This window comes from Prionailurus bengalensis, chromosome A1 (genome assembly GCF_016509475.1).
Source record: "Prionailurus bengalensis isolate Pbe53 chromosome A1, Fcat_Pben_1.1_paternal_pri, whole genome shotgun sequence".
Classification (NCBI taxonomy): domain Eukaryota; kingdom Metazoa; phylum Chordata; class Mammalia; order Carnivora; family Felidae; genus Prionailurus; species Prionailurus bengalensis.
Genome location: NC_057343.1, coordinates 42,100,422 through 42,119,160, shown reverse-complemented (window position 1 = coordinate 42,119,160; position 18,739 = coordinate 42,100,422). Strand labels below are relative to the sequence as shown.

The 18,739-nt window shown below is 34.3% G+C and overlaps 1 protein-coding gene across 7 annotated transcripts in view; it reads left to right on the top strand.

Annotated features, from left to right (window-relative positions):
- Nucleotides 1–18,739, top strand: part of PCDH9 (protocadherin 9) — a 932,607-nt gene that overhangs the window by 620,946 nt on the left and 292,922 nt on the right. The window lies entirely within an intron of this gene.

Genomic DNA, 18,739 nt, shown 5'->3' with positions numbered 1-18,739 from the left:
CATACAACTTTCTTTTTTTCTCACATTGAAAAAAAAATTCAAGCCCACATTTCACTAGTGTGGCAGAGACTTTACTTTTCTTTCCCCCTCAATTTCACAGGCTCTACATCATGCTAAAAAAAGTTGAAATATTCTGGTCCCTGGGACATCCACCCACTCACATGTCTACTGAGATGCCCATTGTCTTATGTGTCCACATGGGTCTCAAATGATACTGCCTTCGCCCCAGTCCTCCTGGCTCCTTCAGGATTACTGCCATTTTCTTCATGCCACTGACGGGCAAAGAGTTTGCACGTGGCTATCTCTGGCCCATAGTGCCTAGATGTGTGGTATGTTTATCACCCTCTAGGATCTTCCTGCCTCCCTGGACTCTGACTCAGGTCTGTCTAATCCTAATCCTTTAGGTTTAGGTTTTAGTTCTGCCCAGCAAGCACATGTAAAGTCTCTCCCTCTATTACTATTTCTTTTCATCCCTTTCCTTCCTAGCCAGGCTAAGTTAATGTTTTTAATGTCTGGAGTTGGAGATCCCCACTATATTTCTTGATAGTTTCCACAAAGACACAATCCCCCCAATCTCTCTCCTTTTTTTTTGCTTAGTAGCTATTGAAAAAATAATCACCATGGTAGGTTTAGGATTTTGCAAAATAACTGATGCTTTTACTATTCTCTACCCTGTTTCATCTTCATCTATGCAATGAATACCAAAACCTGTATGAATAGGCTGGGGTAGGTAAAGGGATATATACAAGAAGAAAAAATATATATGTATATTTCAAAATTACTTTCATAAATAATTGTGTAAAATGATATTTGTGTTTATTGCTAAAACAATTTGAGAGCATGCTTTTAAATTTTATAGTAGGTGGATATAAAAGTGATAAGTAAAATAAATTATTCCCTTTTAATGAATTGGTTTTAAAAAACATATGGTGAATAACTCCAACACCATTAATCATTGATTACCACATGAAATTCAGTTCTCACAGGAAATCTAAGATATATACTTGATTAGTTTACTAATTTATAAAGTGAATTGGTGCCCTAGAAGCCTCCAGTGGTGACCAGTGAGTTTGTTTCTTTTTTCAGTGTCATAAAAGAATTTTTATGACAATTGCAGATTTATGAGTATGCGTTGGGTTTTAAATGATATCAAGAATTATTTATTTTGTTAGGTGTGATAATGGAATTGTAGTTTTATTAAAAGAAAATCCTTATTGGTAGTGATAGATTGTGAATTTAATGGAGAAACAGTTTGATGTTTAGAATTTGTTTTAATAATACTCCAACAAAATACTAATAATGATGATAATGATGAGAGTGATGACAGGAATTAAACAATGAAATGTTAGTGGTTGTTGAGGTTGGATAATGGCTGTAGGGAGCTTTATTATACTGTTGTCTCTAATTTTTGAAAAGTTTTAAAATTCCTCAAATACAGAGTTTATTTTAAGTATACAGTGAGAGAGTGATATAAAGGTCAGAGTCAATATGTGAAATATACATGTTCTTCCTTTTTCTATTAATTGTTTTGATCCAAAGATATAGTGTATTTTACAAAACTATAGCCAGATGGTTTTGTATATAGCAAGCATATTTTATACATCGAAGTACATTTCAAATGGTGAAATAGCAATTAGACAGAGATTTTCAGTAATTACATTTGTATTTAGAAAACCAGAATGTAAATTGGTATATGCCTCCATTAAAGTCCTTTTGAGTAATATAAAGTCTTTGAAAAGTTCTCTTTAGAATATAGCAATAAAATCATTAGGCAGTAACTTCAGCCCTGCTCTGTTTGTATGACACCCAGGGGGAATTTAAGGACAGGGCATGACAAGCGTCCTACAGCAACCAAATAGATGGTATCTCTGTGTTCTAGGCACATCTGAGTCCCAAAGCATACTTGGTCAACTATGCCACAAATAACACACTCACATGCAGAATTTCTGGCACAGAATTTTGTCACCTTTTCTGCATATAGAAATTTATACTATTCTCAAATAGCAGAGTAAATAATATTTCCTTAAGAAGTTAACTCATTAATGTTATCATACACTCCAAGTATAATTCAATAAAATCACTACTTCTAAGAAAATAGTTAAGGGGATTTTCAGTTGAAGGTTGCTATTTAAACAACTGTAACTAGACTGATGAAACAATCTCACTAATTTAAAAGCAAACAAAAACAATTATGTGATCAGATCAGGAAGAGCTTATTACTACTAATTCAGAATAAAGGCTTAATCTTGTCCCATTGAGAATCATGAATAGAGTCATTTTCATATCTGGCATTTCTTTTAAATGTCACTTTAAAGGATTTTCTGCTGTTTAATCATGTGCAAAATTGCAGATTGTATTTACTTTATTAAAGCCCTATCTGTTCATATGCTCCTGATTCTACCTGGACTGTATGTGAATCAGTTGGTGAACTTTTCACTAAGGATAATTTTGATACTTGAGGATATTTATGCGATGGGTAATATTTATTCGGTCTACTTATGAGTCAGGAATGCCAGTAAATGTTTTAATATATTGCTTATGATCCCACACCAATAATACAAGTTGATAGTATTATAAGTCAACTGAATAACTTCAGAAACTTAAAGTTATTTGTCTAAAGCTACTTAGCAAGTACCTGAAGCAGAATGTGAACTTTAGGTGTGCCTGACTCAACAGCTTATGCTCTTACTATTCAGAGAAACTACCTTCAGTATACACATATTTTATGGCAGTGTCATCACTGACATTGAGCTTTAAATTCTAGGACACTAATATTATATATGTGTGTGTGTGTGTGTGTGTACACACATATGTATATGTATATTTAAATTTTTATATTTTAATTTGTATTAAACATATATTTTTAATTTTTATATTTTAATGTAAATATATATATTTTTTATTTTTTACTTTTTACTTTTTTTATTTTCTTCTGGCTGCCTCAAGCCTCATGTACTCACTAGACCCTGTAAAAATGTTCCTTCTCAGGCTGTTGGAGAAAACTTTCCATGCTTCTGGGTGGACTTTAGGGATCTGGTTGATGTGAAGTTGGACTCACCTTTCTGCTCTCATGTTGGAGTTCTTGTCAACACTAATCTTATTTTTAAGAGAAAATTTGAGAAATTGAATCTTAAGAAGATAAGTTTATTGAATGGTCTGATAGTTAGAGAACAACTTGTGAAAGATCTCCTCTGGTAGTTTTTTGTTTGTAGGGTTGTTTTTTTTTTTTTTGACATTGGGCTAATGACAATTTAGTGCTTCATAAAACCCTGCATATCATACCGTATAAAATATTTTCATAAAAGAGTCATGAAAAGGGAAGGCTTTGCCTATAGTTACACAGCTTGTGAGTGAACTCATATATGCCAACTCTTGTTTACTGTTTTTTTCGATGGAAAAATTTTTCCTTTTCAAGACCCTTATACTCTCTCCTCAGAGCAAACCTGTATGATTATTTGATTAACAACCGTCTCTCCCTTTAATCAGTAAGGACAATTTGCTTACCTTTATATTCTCTTTGCATAACAGAACCTGGCCTAGAGTAGGCCAGCCATGTATATTTGTTGACTGAATGAATAAATCAATATTTCAGAAACATAATCAGACAAATTAAAAGTGTTTATCAAGATAAAAATGAATAAACAAACAAAAACTAGAGAGAATTACACCATGTTAACTGTGGTTATCTTTAGCTTGGAGCATTGATTTATTCTTTTTAATTGTCTATATTTTTCACAATTTTCATAATGTATTCAAAATTATATTTTCATTTGGTGATGAATTGACATAAATGGAAGACACCTGATATAGAGCTGAGAAAAAATTCATTCTTAATGCATACATATTTGTTGTATCTAGTAAAATTTTACATTAAAATATTCTCCCCATCAGTTTATATGCTAAGAAATATTGAAAATTTAAAATATTTGGGCACAAGACACAGACTGTCATCTTGGGGAGAAAAGAAAAACTAGTAAAGTAAAAAAAGACTTTAAAAAACTCAGAAAAAAATATAATTAAATCCAAATTCCAATCCTAAGAATTTGTGCTACTACTAACCTGCAGGGGGGAAAAAATCACTAACAATAATATGCTTTGAGAATTAAATTAAGCATGAATTTGACATTTTTGGTACAATATTATATTAAATAGTTTTATGAACTGTATTTATATGTTTTTGTAAGTAGCCTGGGTTGAGCTAATTATACAAACTCAAAGAAAATTGTTCAGAAGTTTTATATTGTTACCTGTTGTGTTCATTTCCCCATGGGATTTTTATAATCCATTCATGGTGATCCTGGCATAGGGGGCCCTAAGTTAATGAATGTAGAGATCCTTAGGGAATGTTATAAATAAAAGGTAATCAGTCCTACTATGATTTGAGTTTAAGGGGGAGGAGGTTGCCAAAAACTCAGGAACTTAAAAAAATAATTTTATTGCCCTTTTAATCCTATGACACTTTAAAATTTTGCTTTATTAAATATATTTTTCTAAACCTAACCTCAAAACTTATCTATTGTTATCTATTTTCACCTCAAAATCAGAAAGGGCAGAAAGTTTTCTAGAGTAGAATCATCGAGATTATAATCCAAATATATATCTACTCATCTCCATATCTATCTATCTATCTATCTATCTATCTATCTATCTATCATCTGTGTTCTTTTGCTGATTACAACACTTAGTGCCTTATAACAACACACATTCATAATGTCATAGTATCTTTACATCAAGAGTCTGAGCATAGCTTGGCTGAGTTCTTTGTTTAGGGTCTCAAAAGCCTACAGCCAAGGTATCAGGGAGGTTACATTCTTATCTGCATGCAAACCATGGAAGAATTTACTAAGATTTTTCAGACTGTCAACAAAATTTATTTCCTTGCATTTGTAGGACTAAGAACCCCAGCATCTTTCTGGTTTTTAACTGGAGACTGCTTTCAGCTCCTAGAGGCCACCCGCAGCTGCCTTCCAACATGCCTACTTACTTCTTTAAAGCCCATCGGGGAGACAGAGTCTCTATAGTGAGTTTGTAGCAGCATTAAGTCTTACAGACTTAATCACAGGAGTGATATTCCACCACCATTTCCATATTCTATTGGTTAGAAGCAAGTCTCAGGTCCTGCCCACACTCAAGCAAATGGTATACACATAGTTGTGAACACCCGGAGGTAGGGGCTATGAGGAGCCACCCTAGAGTAGTTCTACCATAATCTATATAAGACTCAGTTATCCTGATATATCTTAGTATTTAAAGTTTTTGCTTCAGATCCTTTATTCGCTTGGCTTTTCCATGATTTACTTATTTATTTATTAATTTGTCTGTTCGTTCTGTAAATACTCATGTAGAGGCTACTGTATACCAGGTACTAAGACAGGTTCTAGAATAGACATTAAAACTGAGACTTAGAAAACCTTACAAAAACTCACTGTTACTGTAAACTAGGAGAGCAAAAGTTCTTACTCTGAGTTCCTTAGTTGGCAAAGCCTACGAGAAGGTTTTTGGGAAATGTGTGAAGTTCCTGAAATTGTTTTGCATTTTTTTTCCTATGATGGTATGATATGAGCATTTTATAGACTGTTAAGAAAACAAAAAACAAACAAAAAAAAGAATTAGAAGAAAAAGGAAAATAAGCACTGATTTCGTTAGAAGATACTGGATGCTAATACGTTAGTGAACTATAATATGCTAATGGTTAAGTGTATACAAAAGTGGGTTTTAGCATACAATAAGTCTTGAATAAGTAATCAGTAAAGATTCTTTTGATAAAGTGATGCTTTAAAGAAGTGGCATTGAATGAATAGAAATTGTCTAAGTAAATAAAATGTTTGTGCATATGCATGTGTGCACGTGTGCAAGCACTCTTGCCAATGTAGGCTTCTTGGTGCTATTAAAGGTCATGGACAGTTGGGCAAGCAGTGAATAGTTCAATAACTTTGAAGCACATGAAAATATGATTAGGTCTGTTTCTTGGGCTGAGATTCCTAACCTCCAAAATGGGACTATTAATAATCTATACAAATATTATTATAAAAATTACAGTTATTTGATACAGATATTAACCTAGCACAGAACCTGAAACATAGTAGATACTCCGTGAATGGTTGATATTAAATTGTTTGAGTGTGTGACAATAAATGAAACTGGATTCAGAAATAGGTTGGGACCAGATTTTAAATGATGGTAAGGATAGGATATAGCAGAGAAGGGAAAAGAAAGACTTGAGGGTCTTTTCAAGATTTCATTTTGTGAGACATTGGAAAATTATGAAATGAAATAAATGAGGGAATATAAGAGAAAAACTCAGGTTAGGAATTAACAATTTTTCCTTTAATGTTGAAGTTTGAACTGCTGGACAAGATTATCTAGGAAGTGGGAATATGATTCTGGGTTGGTAACTGGAAACTAATGAAACAACGTGAATGAAATTCTTTGAGCAAATATCATAATTATGAGGAGAGACAAGGAACCCAAGAAAGAAATCATAACAAACCTTAACATTTAAGGCAGGCAAAGGTGAAGGTGGAGTGGAGTAAAGATATTTGAAAACTCTGGGGAGATTTAAGTCCTGTATATAGTTAATGACTTCTTTTGAGAGCAGTGTGGAATTGTTATTAAGAACAAAGACTATGGAATCAAAATAACCTATGACCTAACACACTGAAGGTTGGGGCCAGCGGGCCACTGGCATATAACATGCTCAGTTTACAGGTATCATTATATTTTAATACTAGTATTATCACTAGATAGTGAAAAAGTATACAACAAGCAAAATATGTATCTGATTATTTAACAATATAGGCTCCAGTCAGGTTTTAAAAATTACCATAGTACATTTTAATATGTAAAATTGTTGGGGCGCCTGGGTGGCTCAGTCGGTTAAGCATCCAACTTCGGCTCAGGTCATAATCTCTCAGTCAGTGAGTTTGAACCCCAGGTCGGGCTCTGTGCTGACAGCTCAGAGCCTGGAGCCTGCTTCAGATTCTGTGTCTCCTTCCTCTCTCTCTTCCCCTCCCCCATTCATGCCCTGTCTGTTTCTCTCTCTCTCAAAATAAATAAACATTAAAAAAAATAAAATGAAATGAAAAATTGTTATACATTTGAAGAAATTAAATTCCAAAAAAATGTTAGCTTCAAATTCTAAAAAACTTTATGCTTTAAATTCTTTTCATGTGACTTTTTTTTTTCATATTTATCGTATTGGATGAGCATCACTATTTTATTTTTGCTAAATAAAAACTGGTAAAAATTATGTACTAAAGCATATTTATGTTCTAGCATTTGCATTGTTTTACTTTAAAATACTTATGTTCACTTTAATATTTTTAAAGTATTTGTTATTAATTATACACAATATATTTTCTGTTTATTATCATTTTATTTTTTTAAAAAAAGATACAATTAGATGACTTTATAAAATATTACTTAATGTAGTTAAAAGATGGCTGTAAAGCAGGCCGGGACACAAGCTTTCCTGCTGGAAAGTTTTAGATCTCATCAGTTTATTTTTTTAAATTTTTTTTTTTCAACGTTTATTTATTTTTGGGACAGAGAGAGACAGAGCATGAACGGGGGAGGGGCAGAGAGAGAGGGAGACACAGAATCAGAAACAGGCTCCAGGCTCTGAGCCATTAGCCCAGAGCCCGACGCGGGGCTCGAACTCACGGACCGCGAGATCGTGACCTGGCTGAAGTCGGACGCTTAACCAACTGCGCCACCCAGGCGCCCCAAGATCTCATCAGTTTAAAGTATGACTTAATTCCCAAAAATAATTAGCTTTGAGTACTCATTTATTATAAATACTTAAAACATTTTAGTAAATACTCTCTTGCATTTAAGCTTATTAAACGGGTCACAAAGTGTTTAGTATTATAGTAGAAAAATCTATAGTAACAATATGCCTCCTAGTGTAAAGTAAGGGTAATGTCAACTTTCATTGGTGTGCTGGAGGAATTGAATTTCCTTAGCTATATGCTGTCATGTGATGCATTCTTCTAAGGATCCATAAAGAGAAATGATGTTACTTAACCCTGAGTGTGTGGTATGCCCTAGTGGTGAAAAACTGTTTGTATGTCTCTGTTTATATTCTGAGATTGGTAAAAGTGATAGGTAAATCAGTAGTGATATCTAAAAAGAGCTTACTGATTTCAGGGGCGCCTGGGTGGCGCAGTCAGTTAAGCTTCCGACTTCAGCCAGGTCACGATCTCGCGGTCCGTGAGTTCGAGCCCCGCGTCAGGCTCTGGGCTGATGGCTCGGAGCCTGGAGCCTTTTTCCGATTCTGTGTCTCCCTCTCTCTCTGCCCCTCCCCCATTCATGCTCTGTCTCTCTCTGTCCCAGAAATAAATAAAAACGTTGAGAAAAAAAAAAAACATTAAAAAGAGCTTACTGATTTCAGTAACTCTTAGAAGCATAAAACTAAGTTGTTCTCTTTTTAAACCTCAAAATAAAGCCATCTCACAGAAAAGTGTGGAAATAATTACTAATTACAAAGGACATATACTCATAAAATCAAACTAATGTCTTTTATTTTTTTTAAATCTTTATTTATTTATTTTGAAAGGGGGGTAGGACAGAAAGAGAGAGTGTGAGTGTGAGTAGGACAGGGTCAGAGAGAGGGAGAGAGAGAGAATCCCAAGCAGGTTCCACACTGTCAGCACAGAGCCACTGCGGGGATGGATCTCACCAATCGTGAGATCATGACCTGAGCTGAAATGAAGAGTTGGACACTAAATCGTGGGAGCCACCACGTACCCCATATTATTTTATCTTAATATATAAAAATAAATAAATAAAATAAAATGTCTATAAAGTTTTAAAACAATTTGAAAGTTTTGAAGAAATACAGCTGTTTGTGTAAAATGTCCCAAATTTACCTTAATGCTATTTGACATACATTTCCGCCAGGAGATATATTCAGATTTATGTGACTAACAAATATATGACTACCCAAATTTTAATGACCCTAAAGTAAGTTTGCCAGATAAAGCACAGGATGACCAGTTAAATTTAAATTTCATATAAATAGTGAATTTCATATAAACAATTCTGGAGGGAGATCTATGTATATCCCAAATATAGCAATATTGCAATATACCTTGTAATATTTAAGAGTTACTTAACTAAAATACATTTATTGTTTACCTGAAATTTAAATTTATTTATTTTTTCTAAATCTGGTAGCTTTACCCTAATGATACACTGAATGAGTTAAATCATATAATTCAAATATTATGAGGAAATCTATCCTGGGCATATATTTAATTGTAAATATTCAGAGCAGTGATTTGTTGACATTATATTACAATTTGTCATGCAACATTGCCTCATGTAAAAACATTATATATCATTAATATATAATAATAATTTATATATCATTAATATAATATAATATTATATAATATATATTATACATATATTAATTCCTGTGTACACAAAATAATCATATTTCAACATTGGAAATTCAGTTTGTGCTTATATATAACACTGTAAATGTACTGTTCCAATGCTGAGTGATGATATCTATGTTGGTCTTTTACTGTTGTTTCAAACAGAAATTCTGGTTAAAGTTTTTGATTCATGATTATTTATTTATTTATTTATTTATTTATTTATTTATTGCTTTGATGGTTCTTGCAATACATCATATTTTAGGATTCTTTATGTTTTCATTGACTTTTATGTCCTTTCTTTACTGTCAGGATCTAATCTATACTTTTTAGGATCTTACCGCTTCCAAGAGAACCTTTGTCAACATGGGAGGAGGGTGAGGTGGAGAGAAAGGGAGAGAGAAAGGAAGAGACAGTGTATAAATTTGTTCCTGAAATTTTAAGGCTTTGGTTACATTTCCTAGAAAATATATCCGTATAAAACACACAAAATACGTTTTAAAGACCTCAAACAAAAGACACTCATTAATTGCCATGGAGCTAGATAGACTGAGCACAAACCAGGCCTCTTCCATTTTCTGGCTGAGAGAGTTGGGGCCAGTTACTCTGCCCCAGTGACATCATCTGCCATGTGGGATGAGCACCAGACCATATACCTATAGACTTATTGTACAGATTGCAACGGGTCAACACCTGTGACTCACTTAGAATAGTTCTAGATTCATAGTAAGTTTTCAATTATGTTAGCTGTAAGTATAAGAATTAAAGTCAAACAATTATCTAAGCAAACTCTTTGGCTTCAACTCTGTCCTCACACTAATATGCATGGAAAGAAACAGGGGACCCATCTTCCCTAAATTCCAATTTCTTGCTGACCAGTTAAGGAAAGATAGATATTGTTTTTTGTTTGTTTTTTTAGTGTATTTTGAATTATCAATATGTCTTAACTCTGCATTCCACTTTACTTTCATATATAGAAAATTTTGTTTGAAAAAATTGTGTGATTTAATACCAATTTGAAGAGAGAGAGTGTGTGTGTGTGTGCTTTTTGAATAATAATATGGAGGGAATTTGGCAATTCTATAAGATCAACTCAAGCATCTACAAATAGTATTAACTGATAAGCACTTAGTTATATAAGAGGAATATTAATGAAAATCTTAGGACATTCCAGAATCCTAATCTTCACTTGAATTTTGGACCTTTACAGATTTATTCCTAATTGGCCAGAAAACTCTTTATTTCTTTGCAATTAGTAATAACCTAACTCATTGTCAGATCTGCAAACAGGCAATATACTGTACTTTGAGCAAATTTGCCATTTAATCTCTGCAAATAAACAGTGCAGTGAAAAATAACATAATGACAATTACAATTTAAATGCTCATTGGAAGGAAAGAATTAAACCTAATCTTCCTAAAGTGCAGGCACTGGTTTCATTGATTTTTTTTCATGTTTTTGTGTTTTGATATGAAAAAGTATTTTATCATTCCTCAGTATTCAAATAATAAACCCTTCACATTGGCATAAAATAAGAAAATTTAAACTGTTTTTTGTTTTGTTTTGTTTTTTAATTTTAGAGAGAGAGTGAGTGGGCAAGAGGGGCAAAGGGAAAGAGGGGGAGAGAGAGGAAGAGGGAGAGAAAGAGAATCTCAAGCAGGCTCCATGCTGAGTGTGGAGCCCAACTCCAGGCTTGATCCCAGAACCCTAGGATCGTACCTAAGCTGAAATCGAGTCAGACATTCAATTGACCGAGCCATCCAGGCACCCCTTAGGCTATGTTTTAAGATTTCCATGGGGGTACGTGGGTGACTCAGTTAGTTAAGTGTCTGACTTTTGATTTTGGCTCAGGTCATGATCTCTTGGCTTGTGAGATCGAGCCCTGCATTGGGCTCTGCGCTGACAGCGTGGACCCTGCTTGGGATTCTCTCTCCCTCTCTCTCTACCCCTCTCTTGCTCTCTCTTTGTCTCAAAATAAATATATAAACATTTTAAAAATTAAAATAAAGTATTCCATGAAAGAAAAAAGAAATTGCTTTAGTTAAGGAAAGGTGTACATTATTTTATATGTTTTTTGAAGATGCAATCTTCAACTAAGCACAATATGACAATTGTGAAACTATATCTAGAGACCAAAATAGATGCAGGGGCCCCACAAAACAGCACACTGAGTCTTAGCGAAGGTACCATCCTATCATAAGAAGAGTGGTGTCTCAGTGGAATATTTTCTCAAGACCTCTTTTTAATAGGGAAATATATTTTTTTAAAAGACGTAAAAGAGTGTTCTTCTTTTGGAAGACAATGTTGAGTTCTGATTGAAGCTCCTTGAGAAATAGCTATAGGGGCACCTGGGTGGCTCAGTCGGTTAAGTGTCTGACTTGGCTCAGGTCATGATCTCACGGTTGGTGAGTTCAAGCCCTGCGTCGGTCTCTGTGCTGACAGTTCAGAGCCTGGAGCCTGCTTCCAATTCTGTGTCTCCCTCTCTCTCTCTCTGCCCCTCCCCCGCTCACACTCTGTAGCTCTCTCTCACACAAATAAATAGAACACATTTAAAAAAATGATAGTAACTATAGAATATCTAACAGTAACTCTTTAGTAGTCCCTCCTAAGTCAAAACTATTGTGCAGTAGGTTATGTTTTAAAATAAGAAGTCCAGGTATTTTGAGCCAGAAACACCAATACTCCACATGCAGTAAAGTTTTGACATTAGCAACAAACAGCATAAGAGAGAAGGGAAATTGGTCTGTAGTCTATCAATTTTACATGATGCTAGCACAGTTGGAAGGCTTTTTAGTGCTTTGGTTTGTTTGTTGTTTAAAAAAGTATGGAATAGGCAGGTATTTTACTATCTGCAGGGACCTAGGAACATGTGCTCCAAAATAAGGAAAATTGAGGTTGACACTGGCCTTGCACTTTCTAGTGATGTTAAGTCTCAGTCTCTCTCAGTGTGTCCTCCTTTCTCTATTTCTCAATCTTGTTCTCTTTCCTCTGTCTCTCTTGTTTTTTCAGTCTTGCTCACTCACTGTCCCTTTAAGATAATAATGTAACTATTGGAGTATTAGAAATAATATAAGCAAAATGTCCAAAATAAGGTCTGACAGATAATAAGAGCTCAAAAATGTCAGTATCATTGTTATTAAGTGAGAAATGCTTTTTCTCCTCACACCTAGTCCTATCGTTATGATGTCTCTAATGAAATTTGAGTTAATAAACTAAAACGATAATGTAAGTAAACAAATGAGGAGACACCTGTGGGGTATTTCCATGAATCATGTGCCAGAATTTGTTTATGAATACAAGGAACTGTATTTTGACTGTTCAGACAACATTTGTATCTACTTCATAGCTTTCAAAAAGAATTGTTTTTTTCAAATAATTAAAAAAATTTTTTTTTCAACGTTCATTTATTTTTGGGACAGAGAGAGACAGAGCATGAACGGGGGAGGGGCAGAGAGAGGGAGACACAGAATCGGAAACAGGCTCCAGGCTCTGAGCCATCAGCCCAGAGCCCGACGCAGGGCTCGAACTCACGGACCGCGAGATCGTGACCTGGCTGAAGTCGGACACTTAACCGACTGCGCCACCCAGGCGCCCCTTCAAATAATTTTAAAATGTTTTTTAAAATATAAAATCGGAGGAAAGGCAATATGCATAATTTTGATAGTTTAGGTGGTTACTGAATAGTTTTAAAATTCTCACGTAGTCAACTCATCAAAATAATCTGCCAAATATATATGGAAAGTACAAATTTTCATAGTTTTTAAAGTTGAAGACCCACTCTGTCTTCTATTATGTTTTATCTTCACGTGATAAAAATTCATGTATTATAGATTTATGTTATACTGATAGATATTTGAATTAGTAATAGTAACCTGTAATGAGATAAAAAATTGCTGTTGGAAAGATAAGGACAAAATACAACATCTGCTTTTATTTTATATATATATGTATATATATGTGTGTGTATATATATGTATATATATTTATGTGTATGTGTATGTTAACAAAAATGATATATTTGTAATAATTTATTACACTCAAAATGCTATTGATATGGAAATCAAATTTTTCTATTTCATTTGGAGTATGTTTCCATTTTTTTTATATGTGTGAATTGCTTATTTATTTGGGCCCCAAATGAATTGGGGGCAGATATTCCTGATTCATTGTTAGAAAGCCTGATACATGGCATTGACTTTCTCATTTTCAATGAATTGCATGAGTGCCTGAATGGAGTGTTTCCTTTCTCCATGGCTAAGCGTCCCCTTCCTCTTTGACATTAGCTGCCATGTGATCACACACTTGCAACATTACTGACACCCAAAGACCTCACTTAGTACACACCAAGTTGGCGATTTCCATGGAGTGAAAAGGCAGAGAAGTAAAGGAGACCATGAGAGGTCCATAAGTAAATTCCTTTGCTACAATTCAAGATTATATTCTGTAGAGATCATCAGCTTTCAGTTTTTCTTACTGTTATATTTTCCCTCCTCTCACAATTCAAGATGCTAATTTTGACCTAAAACATTTTTAATCTATTTTCCCACTATTTTAGGAACTGTGACTTCCTTTCTTACCCTGTGGTGATGTGGAGGTCAAATGGAGCAGCACGCCTAAGGAGTCCCTTGGTTTGATTCTGAGCCTGACTGTAGCTTAGGGTATCTCCTGCTTGGAGGAGTTTGACAGAACTTTCTTCTATTAGCCTTTAGGGTGAGGTTCAAACTCTGTCTATTCCCTTCGCCTCTTTTCTAGCACTATTAGTTTGGGGAATTGGAGGTTTGAGTGAACAATGTGACTTGTCCTCTTATTGGAAGCAGCTGGAACAAAACGTTAACTATAATGCTGCCTCTTTGCACTAGTAAAGCAAAATGAAGGGACTTTTTAAATATTAAAATTGTTTTTTCCCTCCAATGTGTATTCAGAAGAAATGTGTGAGATCGTAAATATGTGGGACTTTGTAATTATTAAAAAAAATCGGTATAGTGTCCTTGAAATCTTAGACCTTAGTATGTTTTCTCCAGGCAATAAGAGCAGCTTATGGAAATTACACAATAAATTAAAAGTTTAATCTTAAACTTAATGATACTCTGTAAACTCTATAATCAATTATCATAGACATCTAATGGATAGTTTTACTAAAAATTTTATTAGCTTTTATCTGTTTATGTTTTGAAGGATAAATATACCACAAAATACACAGTGATGAAATTCCCTCTGATCCAGATTGTTCCCAAAGAAGCAAATTTCTTCTCTCTACACCTTATTCATTGCTTCATTCTTTCATTCAAACATTTTAACTTATTTCAAAAAGCATTTCATGTATTACAAAAATTTCATTTTTTATTTATTCACACGCTTGGCCAATTTTTACTGACTTCTAACTTATGTTGGAGGATATCTGAAGAAGCATTTAAAAAACATGCTATTGTTAATTTACTTTTGTCTACTTAGGCAATGCCCATTTTATTCACACTTTATATGAAAAAGAGGATTATGTATAAAATATGTAGTCACATAATAATAAATAAATTATGAAATAGTCTCAAAAATGTTCAACTCCTTAACTGGAAGATTTCCTCAGTCATTTTAATTATGACTTAGATGAATATCTATTGGAAAATTTTACAGCTACTTACAGTAGCCAACAATGTGCATAGTATTCCACTTAGCAGATGTTTAGATTTTGGACATACTTTCCTATAGCCAATCCAATCAAGTAAATTTTGAGGCCGATTCATTGGTACTATAAAAACACGTACAATCATGTATGTCACATATGTATTTATGTATAAGATGTTAATCTGGTGTCTTTATGTGACATACTTAATTAGAAATTAGGATTAACTTTGGTAGAATACATTGTTTTATGCCTGAGGAGGCTTTAGTTTGCTTTTATTTTTTTTAATTTTTTTTAATGTTTGTATTTATTTTTGACAGAGAGAGAGACAGACAGACATGAGCAGGGGAGGGGCAGAGAGAGAGGGAGACACAGAATCCCAAGCAGGCTCCAGGCTCTGAGCTGTCTGTGGGCTCAAACCCACAGACTGTGAGATCATGTCCTGAGACAAAGTTGGACACTCAACCGACTGAGCCACCCAGGTGCCCCAAGTTTGCTTTTAATAGGAGTTCAGTTTGTAGGGAGCCCCCATAATTTTTCTACCTCGTACAACTGTGATTACAGCCGAGTTTAATGAAAGAAAAGTGGAAGACACTACATAATTTGTTATACAGTTTGGACTTTAATAATAAGATCTATCATTTATTGAGCACTTACAATGTGCAAAGAAAGCACTGTGATACATTATGTTCCTGGCTGAAATCATTTCATCCTCATTACAACCTTATGAATTAAGTATTATTTTCCCATACAAGGAAAAAACCCCTGAAGTTTAAAATCACTAATAAATTGCTAATAAATTCCTCATGGTCTCAGTGCTAATGAGTGGAGATTAGTAGCTTGAATTCAGCTTTCAGCTACTAAAGTAAATGGCTCCTTAAGACACTCCTTAACTAAGGTTCTGTTGTTAATCTTCATATTTTTATATTTAGCAAATCATTTTTCAATGAGGGTTATTTAGCATTTTACCAGACCCATTGAAAACCATTGAATTTTGGACTCCTGAATTTGAGTGAGATGAGTCATTTCAGATTAGCCATCAACTAAGCTTTTCACATCACAAAAGGACAGCCAAGATCATAGTGTAACATGACTTCAATGTAAATATGTGGGTTATGAGAAACACTAATATCATAGCTCTGACCTCCTTTTAACTTTTATTTAAGCAGGGCGCCTGGGTGGCTCAGTTGTTTCAGTACCTGACTTCGGCTCAGGTTATGATCTCATGGTTTGTGGGTTTGAGCCCCACATCAGGTTCTCTGCTGACACCTCAGAGCCTGGAACCTGCTTCTGATTCTGTGTCTTCCTCTCTCTCTGCCCCTCCCCCACTCATGCTCTGTCTCTCTACCTTAAAAATAAATAAAAATTTATAAAAATCAACTTTTATTTAAGCAGTGCTTAGATGATTATGATCCTAATTTGGAAGCTCCAGATAAAAGAGAAAGGCTGCTACTTATGCTATAACAGCCTACCCGAAGAAAAACAAAGTACCTCCTGGTTAAATTGCCCATTTTAGCAAATAAAATACAGGACACCCAGTAAAATTTGAATTTCAGATGAATCATTTTTTTAATGCACCGTGATTAATCAGGGGCATACTTATACTGAAGCAATACTTATGTTTATCTGAAACTCATATTTAACTGAGTATCTGATATTTTATCTGGCACACTTACACCTACTGGAAAATATCAATTATGCTTTACTATTAGTAATTTTATTGATAGTAGTTGCACACAGATGTGGATCACCATTACAATGAAAACAGAAAAAGACCAGTTAATTCATCCTCCTTCCCAGTGAAGCAAGCAGATTTTCCTCCAGAATATCTTCCAGTGCTATTCCCTTTGGTGTATTTTGCCGAGTACGCGTTGCCATCTAACATATTTATGAGTTTCTATAGAATGGAAGCTCCAGGAGAAGGTTTGCTTGGTGCTGTGTCCCCAGTGCCTAGAATGATGCCTACCACACAGGGGACACTTAATAAATGTGTTTTAAAAAAGCAATGAATGAATATGAAAAGTGCTCACTACAGTTGTATTGGCTATTCAACATTTATTAAAGCGGGAAATGTGTACATTTTTCTTACAACTGATAGAAGCAGAAAAAATGTTGCAGTGACCCTCTGTGCCAGAGGCAGTGAACCAGCCATTTGTTCTCACTGCTTGTCCTCCTAATTCTGATTTTGTGTGGGAAAAATAAGTGAGTGGGTGAGCCTTGTTTCTCTGTAAACTCTAATCCCAAGGCCCATTGATAGATGAAAGGGCTGCCTGCAGCTTAAAGAGCTGCATGAATGCTGAAGGCAGCCTTTTGATTTCCATTTCACTCCACCAAACTGCATTTTAGATCCTGCAAATCTTGGCAGACCCTCAAGGAGGTGGACGCCCCTGTTATCCAGAATAATGAATTGTACTTGAAAACGTGAACTCAGCCAATGTTGCTATTGGGGAAAAAAAAAAAATGACCTAGCACATGATAAATGAATGTTTCTATCTAACACTGAGAATTCTAGAAGAAAAACTGCAATCGTTTGAGACACACACATGACATTGTATAATATTGTCTTTGCATCATCAAGTCTATTAAGATAATGTATGGAAAACATGTTTGTTCATCTGGCAAAACTGATAAATAAATAAAACTGTTAAATAAGTAATCAGAGTGCCAGTTCTGCTGAATAGTCTGTCATGTGGACACTTCATTTACTGTTTAGCTTAGGGCTGAACAGGACAGACCAGGAGCCAAGTAGACAATAACTTTTAAATATAGATGAGGCTTTATTATTAAGCCCTACAGTTCAATATTTGTAAGAGCTGCTTGTAAAAGTCATGTATCGTCCTTTGGTATTTTCTCCTTTGTTCTTTTGTGTCTTTTCTTTTAGAAATTTAATTCTTAACCTTTGTATTCAACAATGTAAAATATCATAGGAAGCATGTACAAGGAGTCCTGCATACCACAGAGAGTAACACATATAATACTTGTTGATTCTCATTCCTACCAAATGCAGTTTCTGCATAAATCCAGTGGTTTTGTCTTCAGATAGCATAACGGGTCCGTTCTAGTACAGACATTATTTTGGTCAAGTATTTGGTCCAATATGTAGAAAATACAGATGACTCTACAACTCCAGGTTATATATGTGTGTATATGCCAGTTGTGGTAAGTTTAGATGGAAGGTATATTTGTTATGTCATAAATATTCCAGCAATTCATATAATTGCACTAATATAGGAAAGTTCAGTTTAGCATAATAGTATGCTAAATACAAATCTCAAGGATTCTTTTTTTAATGTTTTTATTTATTTTTGAGAGAGAGAGAGAGACAGCACCCAGAAACCTAGTAAATGTCACAGTTTGATCAATATGTGACTACATCTAGTTGGAAATTTTCAGCCTTACTTAACAGCACGTGTTAAATCAGAAGGAGATACTGTGGAAACTGATACATTTGTTGCTCCACCAGCGGAGATATGTTTGGAAAAATTGTGCATAGAAAAGACTTGGAAAACATATTGCTAATGGATGGTTTCCATTGAGTGATAAGGTTGAGAAGGAATTTAGCATTTCTGTTTTTCTGTGTATTTTAATTTTATATTTCAAGCCTATGTTCATTTCTCATTAAGGAAAATAAATCTTGTTAATAATTTTTAAAATTATTTTATACACTGAGCTAACAGTTTTTGGTAATCATGTTAGAATAAATCAGTTACCCATCTGGTCATTAACACTTCTTGAAATT